The sequence below is a fragment of the Hyla sarda genome, chromosome 6 (assembly GCF_029499605.1).
Source record: "Hyla sarda isolate aHylSar1 chromosome 6, aHylSar1.hap1, whole genome shotgun sequence".
NCBI lineage: Eukaryota > Metazoa > Chordata > Amphibia > Anura > Hylidae > Hyla > Hyla sarda.
Genome location: NC_079194.1, coordinates 284802909 through 284810163, shown reverse-complemented (window position 1 = coordinate 284810163; position 7255 = coordinate 284802909). Strand labels below are relative to the sequence as shown.

Sequence of the window (7255 nt, the reverse complement as noted above, 5' to 3'; positions counted from 1 at the left end):
TCCAGTACTGTCTGATACTTTTTTTTTTTTTTGACTAGGCCCATATGCAGCACGGGGCCCCAAAATGTCCTCATTTCGAAGGGGACATTAACCCCTCTTCTGTTGGCTGCTATTGGTCGTCCGACCAATAGCAGCGCTCCTGGGGAGGTGACAGGATGGCCACCTCCCCCTAGCTACAGGAGGTGATTGGCGATGTATACTGTACCGTCAATCACCATCTAACATCGGGTCACACGTAACCCGTATGACCGGAATCGCCGCAAATCACCGGTGTGAATTCACCGGCGATCTGTGGTGATCACCGACATGGGGGGGGGGCATGGTTATTCAGGACCCCCCTGGGCATTGTCACGGGATGCCTGCTGAATGATTTCAGTAGGCATCCCGTTCCGGTCCCCCCCATGGGCGTACAAGGACCCAGGGCGTTGGGGCATACCTGAGTCCCTAAGTGGTTAATGCATTGGGGGAGATTTATCAAAACCTGTGTAGTTGGTGGTGCAGTTGCCCACAGCAACCAATCAGGTCGCTTTTTAATTTTTTCAGAGACCTTTTTGAAAAGGAAAGAAGCGATCTGATTGGTTGCTATGGGCAACTGCACCACTCTTCCTCTACATGGGAAGTGATGAATCTCCCCCATTGAGTTATATATATAGATATGTTATAATTGTACAGCTCATAGCTACACGTACATGGTTGTCGGCCTGTTTGGCTCAGATACTGTATAAATAACCGGTATTTTTCTACACAACATAAAATCTTATGTAGTTCTGTATTAATATAGCAATTGGATGTCACCATGTATAATCTGTATAATGTTGATACTAAGCCCAGTGCAGATCACATGATACTAACGATGATGATATCTGTGTGTGGTGTGGCCACGCCCACTGATGTCACACATGTGATGTCATAAATCTATAGAATCTTGGGGCTAACAAAAACGGCTGTAGCCCTGACTTTGTTGAGGGAGTTGTATCACAGCAGTGATAGTGATGGCGAGCAGTGGAAAGCGTTCTGCAAAGCGCAAGATTGACCAGGTGACCGTGGATACCATCAAATCGGCTAGACCATTCCAGCCAACACCGGCCAAAAGAGCTCCGCCCGCTTTGGCTCCTGGATCAACCCCGGCTTTAACATCTCAGCCGGAGGACATGGAGGTGGAGGGGAGACAATTCCCTGATGATATCGACATGGATGATCTGGAGCCAAAGCGGAAGAAATTCGCATATGATGCGGATGGAGCCTGTATAATGACCGATATGAGCTGGATATGGAAAAGGAGAAGATAGATCTACTTCTCCCGGAACATCTGTAACATCTATTGGGGAACTCTTTTGAGGTAAGAACTTTACTGCAATGATCTCCTCTTCTCATACTCTTCTACTATTGCTCAAATACTAAATATTTCTTTATTTCTCTGCTTTCTATGTAGTTTCCCAATAACATCTATAACATTTGAGACTCTCCTGAAGACTCATGCGTTGAGGAGACCTCAGTGTAGTAGATTAGCAGCACCCGGCACATCTGATGCAGCGCCTTCCAGCCTCTCCACAGAGAAGAAATCACTGGGCTTCGATCTCAGAACATTTTAAGATCCAGCGCCTTCCAGCCTCGCCATAGAGAAGACATCACTGTGCTCCGATCTCAGAACATTTGAAGATAGAGCGCCCTCCAGCCTCTACGCAGAGATGACATCACTGTGCACAAGTCTCAGAACATCTTACATTTTGAGATTTAATAGTAAACATATTTATTTGTTTACCATACGTTATTGTGTTTTATTGCATTATTACTAAGTCTAATACTCGGTACAATGTATCATGGCATTAAAAAATGACATATATTTGCACAAGGCTTGTTTTAAGTGCAGCTAGGGTTGCCTCCTGGACGGTATTTTACCTGCACAGCCGGTATTTTAGACTCCCTGCCGGTATGTGTTATATTAAAATACAGGTAATGCAATGGCCGGTATTTATATAAGCCCTCTGCGCTGTGAGGGAGAGGAGAGAGCTAACCCCGCCCCATTCCCTTGCCAGCTGAGCTCTGATTGGTGGAGACATCCTCCAGCTGAGCTGTGATTGGTGGAGACTGCACAGAGCTCAGCACAGTAGGGGGAGATTTATCAAAACCTGTCCAGAGGAAAGGTTGCTGAGTTGCCCATAGCAACCAATCAGAGGCCTCTTCAAAAATGAAAGAAACGATCTGATTGGTTGCTATGGGCAACTCAGCAACTTTTCCTCTGGACAGGTTTTGATAAATCTCCCTACAATGACAGTACTACAACTCCCATTGTGGTGTGTCTGTTCAGCCTGTGCCTTCACCATCCTTGAGCCTCAGGGGGGGTACAGACAGAGCACACTGGGAGTTGTAGTACTTGCATTTTTACAGTCCTCTATGACTCTGCAGCTTCTGTAGACGTATGAGGCTCAGTCTTGGGGTCAGTTCACACATACATTTATGCTGCAGATTTTGCTGCCTATTGAATTCAATGGGCAGCAAAATCTGTAGCAGAAAATGCACAGTTTTAACTGTCCCTTAGGATGCATTCACATGAGCAGGTTTGATTTCAAACTCGTACCAAGCTCTCCGCAGCAGATTTTCTGCAGCGGAATTTCCTCTGTGGAAAATCCGCCACAGACCCTATTGACCCCATTCAAACTTACAGCGGGAAACACGTTATGAGTATGAAAACAAATCCGCCCATGTGAAGGTATATTTTGCTGTATATTTTTCTGCATACTTTGCTGCCGTTTGCTGATTTTCTCCAGCTGATTTAGCTGCCCTTTGATTAATTTTTTTTTTTAAATGTAGTAAATTTTGTACATTGGTCCCTCAACATATGATGGTAATTGGTTCCAAACGAACCATCGTTTGTTGAAAACATCGTATGTTGAGGGATTCGGGATGCATGGATTATACTCACATGTCCCCGCCGCTCCAGGCAATCAGTCCGCGGCTCCTCCGATGACGTATCACTACGTCGCTGCTGCCCTGCGCTGTCGCTCTCCTATTGGACGACGGGGCAACGTAATGACGGTGAAGTGATGATGGCGACAGAGAGCGACGGCTCACGGCAGTGTCAGCAGAGGAGCGGCGAAAGTATAAATTAGCGAGGCACATTAAACGGCTATCCGGCAGCAGCTGAAGCAGTTAGCGCCATTTATGCATTCTTGACCTGGGTCCCCATGAGTTTTCAATCTACCCCTGCCCCCTGCTGTGGACCTCACTGCCAGACTCCATTGGCTGAGGGGTTATTTTGCCAACTCTGGGCTGGTATGTGACGTGTATGGGCATGGACGGAGCTTCCAGTGATGTCACACATATATAATTAATTATGCCAATTACTACGGCCGGTATGTTTTTGCAAGAAAGGTGGCAACCCTAGTTCCACTCCCTCCTGATCCCGCAACATGTGTCCAATCTGCATCCGCAAACTTTTTGTCACAGCTCGAGATAATATTCCCTGTGCCATTTTATTACCCACTTGTGTCATCCTCCTTGTGCCATTTCCAGGGCTGGCGTTAGGGCTGGGCAAACCAGGCAATTGCCTAGGGCCACCATCCCCCAGGAGGCCACCTGCCGGCTGCTCAGCATAGGCCTTATCAAGCCTGGGGGGGATCCGCGGCCGCCACTGAGCAGCTTGCAGGGGGCCCCCATCACATTCTGGACATCCCTGTGTCCTGAAAAATCTTTTTGGGACACAAGGATAATATACTGCACTTAATGTGGGGAACTATACTGCACCTAATATGGGGAACTATACTGCACCTAATGTGGGGGAACTATACTGCACCTAATGTGGGGGGAACTATACTGCACCTAATGTGGGGGGAACTATACTGCACCTAATGTGGGGAACTATACTGCACCTAATGTGGGGGAACTATACTGCCCCTAATGCGGGGGAGCTTTACTGCACCTAATGTGGGGGAACTATACTGCACCTAATGTGGGGGAACTATACTGCCCCTAATGCGGGGGAGCTTTACTGCACCTAATGTGGGGGAACTATACTGCACCTTATGTGGGGGAACTGTACTGCACCTAATGTGGGGGAACTATACTGCACCTAATGTGGGGGAACTATACTGCACCTAATGTGGGGGAACTATACTGCCCCTAATGCGGGGGAGCTTTACTGCACCTAATGTGGGGGAACTATACTGCACCTAATGTGGGGGAACTGTACTGCACCTAATGTGGGGGAACTGTACTGCCAACCTAATGTGGGGGAACTATACTGCACCTAATGTGGGGGAACTGTACTGCACCTAATGTGGGGGAACTGTACTGCCAACCTAATGTGGGGGAACTATACTACACCTAATGTGCGAGGAACTGCGAGCATCCGCGGCCGCCACTGAGCAGCTTGCAGGGGGCCCCCATCACATTCTGGACATCCCTGTGTCCTGAAAAATCTTTTTGGGACACAAGGATGATATACTGCACGTAATGTGGGGAACTATACTGCACCTAATATGGGGAACTATACTGCACCTAATGTGGGGGAACTATACTGCACCTAATGTGGGGGGAACTATACTGCACTGATGTGGGGGGAACTATACTGCACCTAATGTGGGGAACTATACTGCACCTAATGTGGGGGAACTATACTGCACCTAATGTGGGGGAACTATACTGCCCCTAATGTGGGGGAGCTTTACTGCACCTAATGTGGGGGAACTATACTGCACCTAATGTGGGGGAACTGTACTGCACCTAATGTGGGGGAACTGTACTGCCAACCTAATGTGGGGGAACTATACTACACCTAATGTGCGAGGAACTGTACTGCCAACCTAATGTGGGGGGAACTGTACTGCCAACCTAATGTGGGGGGAACTATACTGCCAACCTAATGTGGGGGGAACTATACTGCCAACCTAATGTGGGGGAACTATACAAAAATATAAAATTGTACTATTCTGATCCCTATAACTCTTTTATTTTTCTGTTTATGGGGATGGATGAGGGTCATTTTCTGTGCTTTAATTTATAGTTTTTATCTGTACCATTTTTGTTTTGATGGGACTTTTCAATTGCTTTTTAGATATTTTTTTTATGGTATTTGAAGTGACCAAAAATGTGCAAATCTGGTTAGTGTATTATTACTACTTTTGGGGCCCCACTTTTGATTTCGCCTAGGGCCACGCCAAGCCTAAAACCGGCCCTGGGCATTTCATTTCCCCCTCATGCCATATCATCACCCCCTTGTGCCATATCATCACTCCATTATGCCATCTCATCACCCCCATATGCCATTTCATCACTCCTTGTTCCATTTCATCACCCCCTCGTGTCATTTCATCACCCCTTGTGCCATCTTATCACCCCCTTGTGCCATTTCATTACTTGTGCCATTTTATCACCCCTTTATGTCAATTCATTACCCCTTGTGCCATCTTATCACCCCTTGTGTCATTTCATCACCCCTTGTGCCATTTTATCACCCCTTGTCCCATCTTATCACCCATTGTGTCATTTCATCACCCCCTTATACCATTTCATCACTCCTTGTTCCATTTCATCACCCCCTCTGTCATTTCATAACACCTTGTGCCATCTTATCACATCCTTGTGCCATATCATCACCCCCTTGTGCCATATCATCACCCCATTATGCCATCTCATCCCCCTTGTGCCATTTTATCACCCCTTGTCATTTTATCACCTCTTGTGCCATCTTATCACTCCTTGTTCCATTTCATCATCCCCCTGTGTCATTTCATTACACCTTGAGCCATTTTATCAACCCTTGTCCCATCTCTTCACCCCCTTATGTCATTTCAACACCCCTTGTGCCATCTTATCACATCCTTGTGCCATTTTATTACCCACTTGTGCCATTTAATCACCCCCTTGTTCTTATATTGCAAATTCAACAATTGGTGTCAGTCAGGAGACTCAATGGATTGCTGCCAAAAGCTGTAATGATGAGTATTTTTTGTAACAAACAGGACTGTGGCCTTGGCTTATAATTGTGTTTTTAACCTGTGTGCCTTTAGCTGTTGCAAAACTACAACTCCCAGCATGCCCGGACAGCCGAAGGCTGTCTGGGCATGCTGGGAGTTGTAGTTTTAGCCACAGCTGGAGGCATGCTGGGAGTTGTAGTTTTGCCACAGCTGGAGGCATGCTGGGAGTTGTAGTTTTGCCACAGCTGGAGGCACGCTGGGAGTTGTAGTTTTGCCACAGCTGGAGGCATGCTGGGAGTTGTTCGCATGTAGTTTCTTAAAAAAAATCATTATTTTGACTATTTATTCCCTTCTTTGTTCAGATTCAGGTTTTGCGCAATTCACCTGCAATACGTTTTCCCTTTCATCCGCCCCTGTGTTGCTTTGCTGATAAGTTTCTCTTTCTGTTCCTCTTGGGGCTTTTGTGTTCTTTTTCTGGACATATTTGGCACATTGGCCGATTGAGAAACCTTCAATGTTTCGACAACTTGCACGTCTTTCTTTTTTCCGGCTTACTTTGTAAAAAATATTTTCTTTCTCGTTTTCTAGTCTTCATACACACCAGAAGAGTAAACGAAATTTCATGAGTTATGGAACTTCTAAGAATTCTTCAATAGTGTTACTTGCAATAACCTTTTAGAGACATGGAGTGGCGGATCTACGCTTTGGCGAAGCGGGGTTACTAAAGCGTAGGTCCACTGATGAGCGCCTGCACTGTGGAGGGAGAAAGGCACGGGCCGACTGTTTCGGAGATCGCAGTGTTGGACAGAGGTTAGTATGAGTTTTTATTTTTTTCTCCTGGCATGGTGGAGATTGGGAAAGCTATTGATTACCTACATAGCTACTTGATTACCAGGCCACATTCCTGGCTACCTACTTACCTAAGTACCTAACTGGCTATCTACCCATCTTCATACGTACCCACCTAGCTACCTGGATACCTACCTACCTGCTTAGTTACCTGGATAACTAAATGTATACCAACCAGCTTACACATCTAGTTATTTGTGTGGTGCCTTGGGGGGTGTATGCCAGTTGGGGTGTTGCTGTGAGGTATATCACGGTTATAATTAACTCTTGTCAGTCGTGATGCCAGGGTGAGGGTTAAATGCTGTATGGCTTGGCCTATCGCCACCCTTCTCAAGAGCGATAGGTAGATGCAGAATAAAGTATTGTCCACAACCAGAGCTTTGCTGAAAACTTGCGTAAACTTTACTGAAGATTTTCTGTAACATGCGAATACAGGAACAGTCTTTAAAACAGAGTCTATTTACAGCTTAGCTGAGATTGACGTATGGTTG

At 46.3% G+C, this 7255-nt stretch overlaps 1 long non-coding RNA gene across 1 annotated transcript; it reads left to right on the top strand.

Annotated features, from left to right (window-relative positions):
- Positions 1 to 943: 943 nt before the first annotated feature.
- On the top strand, positions 944 to 6952 carry LOC130277785 (uncharacterized). The gene is made up of 3 exons (XR_008845565.1): positions 944 to 1339; positions 1433 to 1740; positions 6504 to 6952. It is a non-coding gene; the product is annotated as an uncharacterized LOC130277785 (long non-coding RNA).
- The last annotated feature ends 303 nt before the right edge of the window (positions 6953 to 7255 follow it).